The sequence below is a fragment of the Rhinopithecus roxellana genome, chromosome 9, assembly GCF_007565055.1.
Source record: "Rhinopithecus roxellana isolate Shanxi Qingling chromosome 9, ASM756505v1, whole genome shotgun sequence".
In the NCBI taxonomy this organism is placed as follows: Eukaryota; Metazoa; Chordata; class Mammalia; order Primates; family Cercopithecidae; genus Rhinopithecus; species Rhinopithecus roxellana.
In genome coordinates this window covers 100,323,585-100,338,489 of record NC_044557.1, presented here as the reverse complement: position 1 = coordinate 100,338,489, position 14,905 = coordinate 100,323,585, and the positions used below count along the sequence as shown (strand labels likewise).

The 14,905-nt window shown below is 39.4% G+C and overlaps 1 pseudogene; it reads left to right on the top strand.

The window, feature by feature from the left end:
- Positions 1–5,030: 5,030 nt before the first annotated feature.
- Positions 5,031–6,665, top strand: LOC104682721 (annotated as a pseudogene).
- The last annotated feature ends 8,240 nt before the right edge of the window (positions 6,666–14,905 follow it).

Here is a 14,905-nt window from a genome sequence, read left to right as displayed (position 1 = left end):
TATAAAATCCTGATTTTATTCAAGAAGCCATGTTTCCACCCTTGTAAAACAAATCATCATTGGTAAAAACAAATTAAAATTGACCCATTTCTTTTTGTTAGATATTTACTTTTCTTGATGCTTTTGCACTGAAATTATTTCATAAGTCAATGACTTATGAAATAATCTACAAGAATAATTTTCTGTAATGAAATAAATGAGTGACATCCCCATAGAGCTGACCACCACCCTGCCCTTTCATGTTCTCCCTCTTGTCTCTTCTCTTGACCTTGGAAATTGTAACACCACCTTACAATCACGAAGACAGACTTCACCAACATGCTCAACGTGGTACAGCAGAAAGCCAGAGAGATTCTGGATTTCTCATGAGATTGTGGGGTTGTGGAAGCAGCTCTGGATCTGCTGATCTCGAGTCTCCTAATGATATAACACTCATTGGTATTACCGAACTCACAGTTAGACAGTTCGCTGTTTTCAGTATTTGAAGTTGCCTTCTCAATGAAATACTTCACAAAGTCTCACTTGTTAAAATAGTTGAGTGCATCTCAATCAGCTACAGGTTGAAGGGAGTAGGCTGATTAACACATGGGAATGAGTACCAGCTTTGTATCCAAACACAATTGATTTCAAACCCCAGGTCTGCTGCTTATAAGCTATGTACTTTCAGATAACGTACCCAACATCTCTGCATCTCATTTTTTCATGTTGAAAGTGGGGCTAGTGGTAGCTAAGAGGATGATTGGGAAGATTAAGTGGCATTGCATAGAAAATGTCTGGTACATAGAAGAAACTCAACAAGCTTTATCTCACCTTTTTCCATACCTTACATCTAAATTTAGGTTCACGAGGAGATTGCAGTGGTGTCATGGGAAAACTTTCTTTGTGAAATGTTTTTAATTAAACGGGATGCAGAATCTTTTGTCTTTCAACAGTTCTAGCACAACACGTTCTGAGTCAGGAGGGTAGACTGGATAAATGCTTTCGATGCTTTCAGTTTTTGGGTTATTTGTAACTCTTGCTCACTGAGGACGTTGACAGTTTCTTCTAGGTTGATGGTACTGTTCTGTGTAAATGGTCCACCAGATAATTTCCCTTAAAGATCATCTGGGAATTTTAATAATCAATGAACATAGTTGTTCATCTGCTAAATAGCACATACCCTGATTCCTGCTCTGCCAGAACTGAGAGGTTTGTACACGGTTAGCTTCTTCGTGTCTCAGAGCTAAGTGAATCAGAGGCAGTTCTCATCTGGGAGGTGAGCTCTGACCTGCTGTCTTAGACTGGGTTCACTAGAAGCAGTCCTTGACATGGAGATTCATGTACCAGTGATTTATTTAAAAAGAGCTCCCAAGAGAAACTGGTAAGGAACGGGGAAGGAAAGACTGGGAAGGGTGCAATTTCTAGCAAAGTACCAGCCCCAGCCCAATCCTACAGGGTGCTCTATGGCATAAATTACACATCAAAGTTTCTCCAGCCTGGAGGCAACACAGCTGAGCTTTATACTCCCACAAAGTCAGTCGTTGGCAGTGGACTGTGTGTGTGGTGGGTGGGTGAGGAGGAAACTCCCGGACGCTTTGAGCTTTCCTTGCCTACAACCCAGGAGGCTGAAGTGGTCTGTAGGCAGCACTCTGAAGGAAGCTGCAGATGCAAGTCAGTAGAAGCAAAGCACACCAAAACTGATGCCTAAGTGCACAAAACGGGTCAGTGGCTTCAGAGGGAATGTGGGCAGAGCTGACTATGTTCTATAAACGTATCTCCCTGCCTCTTAGAGACAACACACTTACACTTACTGGACCATGGAATAAACAACACGCTCAACTCTAAATAAAAACTTGAGTTGACCCAGGCAATCCAACCCAGGCAATTGCAAACTATGTGATACTGCGAAGATTTACTGTCTAAATCTCTCTCTTTTTTTTTAGAGCTAGAATTTAATAATAGAGTTGGAATATGAATGTAGGGTTACAAAAATTCATTTCACTACATTGTATAATAAAAATATGCAAATCATAGCATTTAAAGGGATCTTGAGTAGGCAAGTTCTCTCTGGCTGGACAGATATCTACCTATCTCAGAGAAGTAAGTATCTATCTTGTTGTATCACTCTTCCAATTTGGTAGTTTTCCTGATAAATAACAATCATGATAAACAATGATAACATCCCTGCAACAACAAAAAAGATTTCTTTCCTCAAGGGTTATGCCCACTGAATTGTCACTTTTTTGAGGAAATCTTTGCTATTACCCTGATTAAATTCCCAGTATTATATGTTCTTACAATACAAAGTAACACTCCCTGTAACTTATCAGAGTGGTAATTTTAAATTATTTGGTTCTCTGTTTCCTGCACTAGAATATGAGTTCCATGAATTTAGTAACTAAGGGCAAAGCCCACCAGAAGGTCATGTGTGCTTTTGCGTGCTTTGTAGGTCTTTGAGTTGTTGATCACCCCTTCTACTCCTACACTGTACACAGTGACTGATGCATATTAGTTGCCTTACAAATAGGTAACCATTGTAGTGTTGTAAACTTAGCATTAGCTTAGGGCTAGAGTGAGCAGGATTTTTTGATTGAGGAAAAATTTACACACAATGATAGTCATAGATGATAAGCGTGACATTCAATCTGAATTTTCAAATGTATTTGCCTTGTATCCAACACCCTAGTCAAGATACTGTCAAGAACATTTCAATCACACAAAAGTGGTCCTTCATGGCCCTTATCAGTCAATCTACCCCTCAGCCAACAACTCTTCTAATTTCTATTAATTTTGTCTTTTCTTGAAATTCCCATGAATCAGACCATACAGTACGTACTTTTTCATGTATGGCTTTTGTCTTAGTTCATTTTGTGTGGCTATAACAGAATACATGAAACTAAGTCATCTATAAAGAACAGAGATTCATTTCTTGGTATTCTAGATTCTGGGAAGTCCAAGGTCATGAGGCTTGCAAGTGCCTCATTGCGGCATCATCCTTTGAAGCAAGACAGAAGGGCAAGCAAGCCGAGAATGTGAAAGAGGGGAAGGAGGCCAAACATCCTTTTATCAGAAACCTACTCCCAAGATAACTAACCTATTAATCCACTCTTGAGGGTATGGCTCTCATGACCTAATCATCTCTTATAGGTGTCTCCTCTCAACACTGCTGCATTGAGGATTAAGTTTCTAACACATGAACTTTGGGGGACACTTTGGGGGACAGTGATAAGAGAAAGAACTTAGCAGCTTCTTCCTTTTATCATTGTTTTTGAGATTATCTGTGCTGTTGGGTATATCAATAGTACATTATATTATCCTACTGATGAATATTTGGACTGTTTCCAATTGTTGGCTAATTTAAGCTTCTATGAGTATTCTTTTACAAGTGTGTGAATAAATATATTAGCTCACGCGGGTAAATAATTAGGGGTGAAATTTCTGGGTCATAGGCTAGATATATATTTAACTATATTAAAACTGTCAAACCATTTTATATTCTCATGAACAACAGATGAGGGTTTCAGTTGCTCTACATCCTCATTATTTGGTTTTGTAAATAATTTAAATTTTAGCTATTGAAGCAGGTGTGAAGTATTACTCACTACATTTAATTTGCATTTCCCAAATAACCAATGATGTTGAATAATTTTTCATATGTTTATTGTCCATTTGCATATTTTTATTAAAGTGCCTACTCAAGTATTTTATCCATTTTTATTTGGTTGCTTTTTTCATTTTTAACTGTAGGGACTGTTTTTTTATTCTTATTATAAGCTGAATGCCAGATGTATGTTACACGAATATATACTTCCAGTTTTGGCTTGCCTTTTGGTTTTTAAATCTACCATTTGCCATTTTTTTTTTCTTTGTGTCACATCTGATGTTGTCCCCTTTTTCATTTCCTGGAGTTCTTTGTATTAAGTTTTTTTTTTTTTTTTTTTTTTTTTTAAATAGGCCAGGTGTGGTGACTCATACCTATAATCCCAGTACTTTGGGAGGCCAAGGTGGGAAGATCAAATGAGACCAGATCAACTTGGGCAAGTACAATAATAGGTACTCTGTCACGATTACAGACTTGGAATTCCATCTTTTTCATCTGAAAAATATTGGACAGCTTAACCACTCTTAGCCTCAGTTTTCTAATTTAGAAAAAAAGGATTAGTGAGACATTATTTTATATGTGCCAAGTGCCCAGGCTAGTATCTAGTGGAGTTGATATTCAATGCAGTATTATGATGTAGTGGGTAAGATTATGCATTCCTGAAATAGAGGATCTGGGTTCAAATTCCTGTTCTACCATTTATTTACCTTTTGATTTGGGGCAGTTACTTTATCTTTGTCTCAGTTTTGCTCAATGTGAAAAAGGGTGATAATAGAAGTTAACCTTTCAATAGCTGTTGAAAGGATTACATGGGTAAATACAGCATGTATACTATGACAAACAGTAAGTACTCAGTGTTACATGTCATCATTTTCCCTTAACATTAGTTTTATTATTCCTATCAATACCACCACTGCTTTGACAATAAATGCCCACAATTAACAACTGCCTTCCAATTGTGTTTTTAAATAGAAACTTCATAAGTTTGCCTTTGTGGTTTTCAATACTTTTCCTTCTGTCTTACATCTAATATTCCACAAATATCTCATGTCTAGAGATAATTGGTTAGCCTTATACTCTGCTTACACTTGATTTCTTTGCCCACGTGAGTGACACTGCCAAAAATACCCTGTTTTCCCCTACTTTTGCCCATGTTCTTACATCCACTTCTTTGTGGCAAACGATGCATCTTCTTGAGATACTTTCTTCCAGTGCTTCTCCTAAGATCTATCCCTCTTTTGGTTGTCTTTGTGCTATTCTGAAATATATGCATCCCAGGTTTCAGTTGCCCCCTTAGCCACACTTAACAGGTAGTGCTTTTGTCTTAGGAATGTCTGGAAGCTGAATGAACACTCATTCCTATAAAAACTGAGTAACACAATCAACATTTTGTTTTCGAATAGTCTTTAAGATATGCATGAAGGGGGACGGGGAAGTTTGGCCCACTAGGATGATCACCAAGACACGCAAAGTAGACCTGGGCCTTGGGCTCCCGGAGAAGAAAAAGAAGAAGAAAATGGTCAAAGAACCAGAGACTCAATACTCAATTTTAAACAATGATGATTACTTTGCTGATGTTTCTCCTATAAAAGCCACATCCCCCTCTAAGAGTGTAGTCCATGGGCAGGCACCTGAGATGTTCTAGTGAAGAGAAAGGAGAAAAAGAAGGTGTCAGCACTCTTTGTGAGAAGCACGTGGAACCTGAGACCATGCTGTGTACCAGATGGACAGAGAAGTCACCCAGCCCCAGGAAGCAGGTGCTTGGCCACTTGGAGTTCCTCAGTGGGGAAACGAAAAAGAAGTAACCTCAGGCCATGTCCCATGCCTCTGGGGTGAGAACCTCCCCAGACCTTAGATAGGGTGAGGAGGAAACCAGAGTTGGAAAGAAATTCAAAAAGCACAAGAAGGCAAAAAAAGGGGGCCGAGGACCCCACAGCCTTCTCAGTCCAGGACCCTTGGTTCTGCGAGGCCGGGTTGCTGAGGACACTTGCTCAGTGGGGAAAGAGGGTGAGGAACAGGCAGCCTTGGTGCAGAAACAGAAGCAGAAGAACCCCACGGAACACAGCGGGAAGGTGGAGAAGAAAAAAAAAAATTCCGCCAGGAGGGAGACGCCCTCCCAGGCCACTCCAAGCCCACCAGGTCCTTGGAGAGCAGCCCCCGCAAAGGAAGTGAAAAGAAACCAGTCAAAGTTGAGGCTCCGGAATACATCCCCATAGGAGATGGCCCTAAGGCCCCCGCGAAGAAAAAGATGAAGTCCCAGAATAACGTCACTGAGGAGCCGGCTCTGAAAAGGAAGAAAAAAAAAAAATAAGTGGAAAGAGAGTGGGGTGGCAGGAGACCCTTGGAAGAAGGAAGCAGACACAGACTTAGAGGTGGTGTTGGAAAAGAAAGGCAACATGGCCCAGGTTCACATAGACCAGGTGAGGCGAAAGGACGTGCAAGAAGAGGTCGATCACCAGTCAGGCAAAACGGAAGCTTCTGAAACCAGGAAGTGGATGGGAACCAGTTTGGCCAGTGGGATATGGCTGGTTTTGAGAACAAGGAACAGAAACTGAAATTTCTCAAACTTACGGATGGCTTCAAAAATCTGTCCCGGCTAGTGGATCACGAGGTTAGGAGTTCCAGACCACCCTGGCCAACGTGGTGAAACCATGTCTCTACTAAAAATACAAAAATTAGCTGGGCGTGGTGGCGGGTGCCTGTTAGTCCAGCTACTCGGGAGGCTGAGGTGGGAGAATCGCTTGAATCAGGAAGGCAAAGGTTGCAGTGAGCCAAGATCGCGCCACTGCACTCCAGCCTGGGTGACAGAGCCAGACTCCGTCTCAAAACAAACAAACAAACGAACAAACAAACAAACAAACACGCCCCTTTGTTCGGCCGTCTCCCCACCCCCAGCACTATTGCAAGGCCCAACATGGCCCTCAGCAAGAAGGCAGCCGACAGCCTGCAGCAGAACCTGCAGCAGGACCACGACCGGGCCATGAGCTGAAAGTGCAGCCGCAGAGCCGGTTTCATCTTCTCCATCGCCACCAAGTTCTTTTATATTGACAGGAACACTTCCAAGTCAGTCAAGCTGGAAAATTAAACTCTGGAGTTTTGTCCCGCCTCCTAAAAATAAAGATATGCATGAATGACACATTACTGGGTGCTGGTTATTCTGCTAAAAAGACCAGGTATTAGTTTTCAATTACTGTCATAAAAAGCTACCACAAACTTCATGACTTAAAACAACACATATTTATGACATTAAAGCTCTGTAGGTCAGAAATCTGTTATAGGTTGCATGGGACTTAAAGTGGGGACTGTAGGCTGCATTCTTTTCTGGAGGCTTGAGGGGAGAATCCATGTTCTTGCTCATTCCGGTTGGCAGAATTCAGCTCCTTGTGGCTGTGGAACTGAAGTCTCTTTTTGCTTCCTGGCTGTAGTGTGAAGGCACTTCCCAGCTTCTAGGGGCTACCTGTATTTCCTTGACTCACAGCCTCCTCTAGTCATCTTCAAAGCTAGTCACAAGGTCAAGTCCTTTTCACCTTGCATCTCCTTCTGTGTGATCCTTCTTCCTCTTACAGAGTGGAATCCTTGAGGTTCCATGGGACCCACCCAGATAATCCCAGTTAATCTTCTTATGTTCAGATCAGTTGATTAGCAACCTTATTTCTCCCTGCAACCCTAAATCCCTTTTTGCCATATATACCATATTCAATTTCTGGGGATTAAGTGGACATCTTTGGAGAAGGGTCATTTCTTTTCTTTTTCTTTCTTACCACAAACTATCAAATAACATCAAATATTCAGCTGTTGCAAGTTACTTTCTGATCCAGCCACTGCTTTAGATTCTCTCCCCACCCTGTTTAAAGCATGGACATCCAAATTGCTCACTTCCTTTATATAAAATATTGCGTTATTATAACATGTACTTTCAAAATGAAAGCCTCACTGCATTCTTCTATCCATAAAAACAAAAGCTTTCCAGTTAATAGGAATGCACCTGTCAGTTATCTCACCCCCAAAGTCTTACCTATCTAACTAGCTATCATGTATCTAACTAGCCACCATTTCTCTACTTATGTGGAACTTCCATGTGGAACTGTGACTTAATTAAACCTCTTTTCTTTATAAATTACCCAGTCTTGGGTATGCCTTTGTAGCAATGTGAAAATGGACTAATACACCTATCACACTAATATCATCTGTCTTGTATCTATTTATAATCTATGTATTTATCTAATCTATTGATCTATCAACCTAATATCTATCATCTGTTTATATGTCTATCTAATCTATTTACCTACCTATCTATAGGTATCTATCATCTATCTACCTATCATTTGTCTTCTATTTACTATCTCATCTATCTACCTATATCATTTGTCTTCTATCTATCTACTATCTCATCTATTTATCTATCTACTGATATGGTTTGGCTCTGTGTCCCCACCCAAATCTCCATCTCGAATTGTAATCCCCACACGTGGAGAGAGAGACCTGTAATCCCTATGTGCCGAGAGAGGGAAGCAATAGGATTATGGGGGCAGTTTCCCCCATGCTGTTTTCATGAGAGTGAATGAATTCTCTTGAGATCTAATGGTTTTATGGGTGGTCATTTTTCCTGTGCTCTCACATGCTCTCTTTCACCTACAGGCCATGTAGACATGCCTGCTTCCCCTGCTTCACCTTCGCCATGATTGCAAGTTTGCTGAGGCATCCCCAGCCATGTGGAACTGTGACTTAATTAAACCTTTTTTCTGTATAAATTACCCAGTCTCAGATATGTCTTTGTAGCAACATGAAAATGTATTAATACACCTATCAATAACCTATCTATCATCTATCTATCAGCTATCTGGTATCCATCTAATCTATTTATCTCTCTACTTATCTATCATCTATTATCTCTCTCTCTCTTTCTCTCTACCTATTTCCAAGTAAATGCGGCATTCTAAGAGTAATTCCTATATTAACTGCCAAGGGTTGAAAATGGAATCTTCTCGGCACTTATAGCTCTCTCTCGTTCTGTGATTACTACTGTTAATACATGCCTGTTGAAGACAAGGGCTTTCCTCTGGGAGTGTGAGAACTCATGCTGAGGCCCATCCACACTTACAATCCCTTTGATTACTATGTAATTTCATATTTAATCATACCAGTCATGATGAAAATAAAAGTTTTGTAGGATATTATACTTTACAAAACACAAATATAATTTTACGTGAAGTTATGTGTCAATCCTGTAAGCTAGGCAAGGATCAACTTCTATATTTCCTATTTTACATTTGAAAAAAGTGAAGTTAAATGGAGTTAATCTTGCCTAAGGTCACATAACTAGTCAGTTACAGTGTGTGGATTTGAACTCAACTCCTTTCCATTTCACTATGCCTACAATGGTTAATTCTGCAAGTCGCTGTGATAATAAATTTCTGCTTTTGACTCAATTATAAATGTGATAGTCTAGTTTTTTCTTAAGATGATAAAAATGTCATGTATATGTATGACATACTGACCACCCAAATCTGTTTTCTGAAACACAGTTAGCTCACTTTGTATATATATTTTGAATTTAATTTCACACAGATTATACTTTCTACTACCTTTTTAATATAATTTTTAGATGTTTCTTTACTTTTAGTCTGTGTGTAGTCTCTTAAATTATTTCCTTCTTTACTTTCTTATGATTCTATATGGATCTCTGTGTCTTCTGTGTCTTGCTCCTTCCTCCTAAGAAGAAAAGTAATTTGTTAAATACATTCACACTATATATACAGAGTCAGATAGAAGAAACTTAATTCAAGTTGCTAGCAAGTGGTAACAAATTCTTGAACTCAGGTGGGTTTAACTCCAAAACCATGTTCTATCTGACCGTATTGCAACATGATGCTTTAAATAATTCTCCACATGGCCTAGTTTCCAGTATTTTTAACATATGTATTACCATTGTCCCAAATTCTAGATAGTTAATGTTCCTCTTAAAATGTTATCCTGGGCCTGGCATGGTGGCTCACACCTGTAATCCCAGTACTTTGGGAGGCCAAGGTGGGTGGATCATGAGGTCAAGAGATTGAGACTATCCTGGCCAACATGAAACCCCGGCTTCCAAAAAAAAAAAAAAAAAAAATAGCTGGGCATGGTGGTACGCACCTGTAGTCCCAGCTACTCAGAAGGCTGAGACAGGAGAATTGCTTAAACCTGGGAGGTGGAGGTGGGAGTGAGCTGAGATCACACCACTGTACTCCAGCCTGGTGACAGAGCAAAGCTCCATCTTAAAAAGAAAAAAAGTTATCCTGAACTAGTTCCTTTTTCCAGATGTGCATCAATCAATGCCGAATTTACCCTAAGATCATTACCTTACCATGAACTTGGTATGGGTCTTCTATGACTCCTGCTTAAGACTTCAAAGCATTATAATTAGTGATGACAAATTTGACTCAGATAGTTAACTAGTAATCGTCCAAATTTCTTAGATCTCTTTTTCCATCTGAACTCTGGTTAAATGACGCTCTCTCATTCTCAATTTGGACAACTGGTTATTTGGACTAAAATGAAGGGCATGGCATATGACTCAATTAACTTCTAATTTCTTGGTGTTATCCTATTATTCTGATCCGATAGACCTTGAATGTTGTTACTCTGTTTTGTTATAAAGACATTTGTTTTCTATTTTCTCCCCCTCATTCAGTTTTACATAAATAAAGTCCCAACCGGATATCTCTTTCTTCAAATAATAGAAAATGAGGTATAAGTATCTGATGACAGCTTAATATGTTATCTCACACAGTCCTGTCCAGAATTATTTTCATTTAAATAAAAGAATTTTGTAAAACACACACACACACACACACACATACACACAATAAAAAACACTTTAAAGAAGAAGGAATGGATCTAATTAGAATACCAGCATCAGCCCAACATGATAAATCTATTTAAGAACCCCAATTTTGTTGCAAAAGAGATTTAAGGTAACTTGCATAATACAGAGCAAGATATAATAGATTAAAATTAGGGACAAAAGAATAAAGAGAAACAAGGCAGGACCTAAGAATAGCAAGGATGAGACTAAATATGCATATCATAAATACTTATTACGTTCCAAAAGTTATTTTATAAGAATTGGCAACAAAAAGGAAATTTTAAAAACTCTGCCTGTTACTTAGTTCACAGTATTTATAAGATATAAATAGATTTGTTCTATTCTTATTGCTGGGAGCAGACAGAAATTTCTCCCCAGGATTCTCAGAAGAATACAGTACGTGATGTAATGATTGATGTGCTCAACAACACCCTCTCAGTAGACTCAGGAAGGAGTACTGTGAGCTATGTCTTCTTATAGCCACCCTCAATAGAGTTTGATGGTCTACCACAAAGACAGTTCAGTAAAAGGGCAAAGCAGTAAAAATAATCCCCTAAGGAATTGATCAGATGCACTCAGGTACAGGCTTCCAAGTTGATTGAGTCTAAACTGGGGATATATTTCAGTCATTCTGGTAAACTGTGTGGTTAGCATACCCTTTAGGAGATTCTTGGCTGTATCCAGCAGAACTTTGGACAAGTAAGTGGCAGCAATGAGTTCATTAGCTAATCATCACTACATTACATTAGCTAATCATTACATTAGCTAATCATCACTTGGAAAGCAGTTTTATTCCATGCAGCCAGTTAAAAACAGACCCATATGCCTTGTAGACAATTGAGCTTGTGGCTCGGCTGACATGAGCTTCATTAATTAATTTCTCAGAAGTCAAAATGGTTGAGCTTAAAAACTTTATCGCCAGGTAAGACTGTCTTATGTCAGCTGGAAAGCTTCCCTCTGTTTAGTTCATAGACATTTCTAGCACAGGACATCATTAGAACGTCTTGGAAAGGAATGGGGCAGACAGTACACCCCTAACTTGCAAAGGTCCTCGCTCTGTGTTGAAGCATTTTATTAGCACAGCCCCTTGATATCATCAAATTCTTGGCATCCAGGGTCTTTGATCTTTTCAGTTCCCTGGTGCCAAATTGTGTGTAGCTTCAATTTCCTTTTATAAAACCCAGAGTTCCTTCCTTCCTTCTTTCCTTCCTTCCTTCCTTCCTTCCTTCCTTCCTTCCTTCCTTCCTTCCTTCCTTCCTTCCTTCCTTCTTTCTTTCCTTCCTTCCTTTTCTCTCTCTCTCTCTCTCTCTCTCTCTCTCTCTCTCTCTCTCTCTCTCTCTCTTTTCTTTCTTTCTTGACAGAGTCTTGCTCTGTTGTCCAGGCTGGCATGCAGTGGAATGATCTTGGCTCACTGCAACCTCCATCTCCCTGGTTCAAGCGAGTCTCCCGCCTCAACCTTCTGAGTAGCTGGATTACGGGTGCCTGCCACCATGCCTGGTTAATTTTTTCTTTCTTTTTTTTGTATTTTTAGTAGAGACGGGGTTTCACCATGTTGGCCAGGTTGGTTTCGAACTCCTCACCTCAAGTGATCTGCCTGCCTTGGCCTCCCAAAGTGCTAGGATTACAGGTATGAGCCACCATGCCCCACTTGAGTTTCTTCTCTTGTGAGGCTCAGGAAACTGCTATCCCTGGCACTCCCCAAGCCAACCTGTATCTTACCTTGCAGAGCTCTGTACATACCATAGTGACAGCACTTTGCTTGGCACAGTGGTGGGTGTCTGGGGAGGAAGGTGAGGAAGAGACGCTCCTTCCCTTGCTCTGCATGCACATTTCGCTGGGGAACTTCTACCCTGCTGTACTCAGGACAGTAAATCATACAATCTCAGGAACTATCTCATAGTTGATTTCATCTAAAGGCAGATGAGAAAGTGTTTTAAAGAGACTGACTAGTAACTCTGAAATCCCAAATTACTCTGCACAAATAGGCACCAACTCCGCCTAACATATAAAGACAGAGTTGACATGCCTGCTGGGGCTGCCTCTCCTCAGGTCCTCTTATGTCTCTATTTTTCCAACTGTAACTGGGAACAGTGACACCTTTTGTCAGCATTGTTTTGAGTATTTCAGGCATTAACATGTAAGGAAAGTGTCATTTTGATATAGTGCCTCACCTTATCTCTATTTATATCAAGATATTTAATCAGTTCTAACTACCCTATTTTTTCCTTTCATCTCAAATTTCTGAAATTCAGATAAACTTAAAAATCCATATCTACATTTGATGTTAGTGTTTCCTTTTGAAAAATAAATTAATAATGGATCTTACATTCAATAGCTTCTTAGAAATGAGGAATATTATGACAATACGTAAGTAGATAGATAAAGTGTATCACTTTTGTGGTCTCAAACCACATTAATTCCTATATAACAACTAAACGAAGCAGTGTGCTTTGTGGGAGAACAAGCAGAGGCTTTGAAGATACAACATATTTGAATACTAGCTCTTTCCATTTGAGCAAGTTATTTATTACATTTAATCTCTTTGAGGCTCAATATTCTTGCCCATAAAAATGGAAACAGAGTTACGTATAATAATACATATTTAATAAGGGTTAAAATAACATCTAGTTAGGGTTTGGCACATAGTAGGTATTCAGTGCATAACTGTAATTTTTGAGCTAGCAATGTGCTAAATTTTGTGGGGACTGCAAAGATGAATGGAAGGAAAGTAAATTAGTAATTTTTGATTGTTTATTTTCTATTAGGTTCTGTGGTTGATATTCTATGTGTGCCCATCTTAACGCTCCTGAATAGCTATGAGGAATTTTTAAATATTTCAATTTAACCGGTTGAGAAACTGTGGCTCAGAGATGTTATGTAATTTATTTGGGATCAGTTCTTGCCCTGAAGGAGTCTGTATTCTAATTGGAGACAGAAGTAAAATGCATCTGAAGATCCATGAAGCTGTACAATGTAAAAGAGGCATCCTAAGGACAGACATGGCATCTCTCATTGAGTAAGCATAGAAAATAAGGACCAGGGAGTTAGAAGGAGAAATCTTCCTGAGTTAAAGTGTGTATCAATCAGGATTGGCTCTTATGCTGCCATAACAAACAACCTGGTTGCTGGTTAATTTCAGATCAACCTGGTTGTTAAAGGATTTACTTTTAGCTCATGGCCCTCAGAAGTTGGACATACCATAGTTGCTTAAGAAACCAGGTTGATGCAGAAGCCACCATCTTTGATTTTGTTGGTTATTCTGCCAGAGAAATATAAGAGCCCTGAAGAATCTTATAATTAATTTAGTAAGCGCTTGGCAATTGAATACTGTCGCCTAGAGTCACTTCCACTTTCAAGTAATTGGACATACCAGGTATGGTGGCTCATGCCTGGAATCCCAGCACTTTGAGAGGCCAAGGCAGGAAGATCTTTTGAGGCCAGGAATTTGAGATCAAGTTGTTTGACAGAACTAGTCATATGACCCTTGAAAACATAAAGGGGCCAGGAATCATACTTCTACCATGTGCCTGGTAAGAGGCAGATCTGGAAATAGCTGGTGAATGGCAGTAATAATTAACACACAAGAGCCTAGCTTATTTTTAATGATTTTTATAAATAATTATTTTAAGTATCATATTTAAGCATTAGCATTAGTTCCAATTGAAAAGCATTAGCTCTGGTTGAAAATTGCCCTGCTGAAAGGGTGTTTGAGGATGTTTAATGCAGGTGCGCTTCTTACTTCTGTCCGCTACCCATACACATTAGATTCGTCACTTGCAGCCATCACATCACTACTGATTTTCTTTCAAACCTTTACTAAGAACTTGCTGGTAGCACTTGCCATATCTGTCTAAAACCCTGCTTATTATGCCTTCCCCTCTGATCAAAGGAAGTAATGTATCCAATAAAATTTATTAAGTAGCTTCTATTTACATAACACATGTACAGGGCACCTTGGAAATGACAAAACAACATATGATTATACTAGAAACATTTATCTCACCATCTGCTCTCTACAAGCTTGCTTAGGCCAGAAACTAGAGAGAGATCTTGAACTCTCTTTCCTCTTCTTCACCATATATGCAATTTGTCCTCAAGCTCAGTCAACTTTATATTTTTCAAATATTTGATGCCCATTGGAATCATTTGGAATATTTTTTTAAAATACTGGATCCGACCTCAAGAGAATCTTATATCATTAGTCTAGGAAGAGACCTGGGCATTGAGGTTTTTATAAGCTTCTCAAATGCAGTCAAATTTGAGATCCAAAAGTCTCAGTTCTTTCTTCTTATCTTTATTCCCACCATCCACTTTGGTGAAACTTCCTCTAATCTCTAATGTAGATTACTTTAGAAATTCCCTATCTGAGCCCCCTGGCTCAGCCTGGGCTAGGGGCCCCAGGACTGTGTTCCCACTACACTAGGCCCTTATACAGACTGTACTCACATTCTATCTTTATCGTTTATCTCCTCTATTAGATT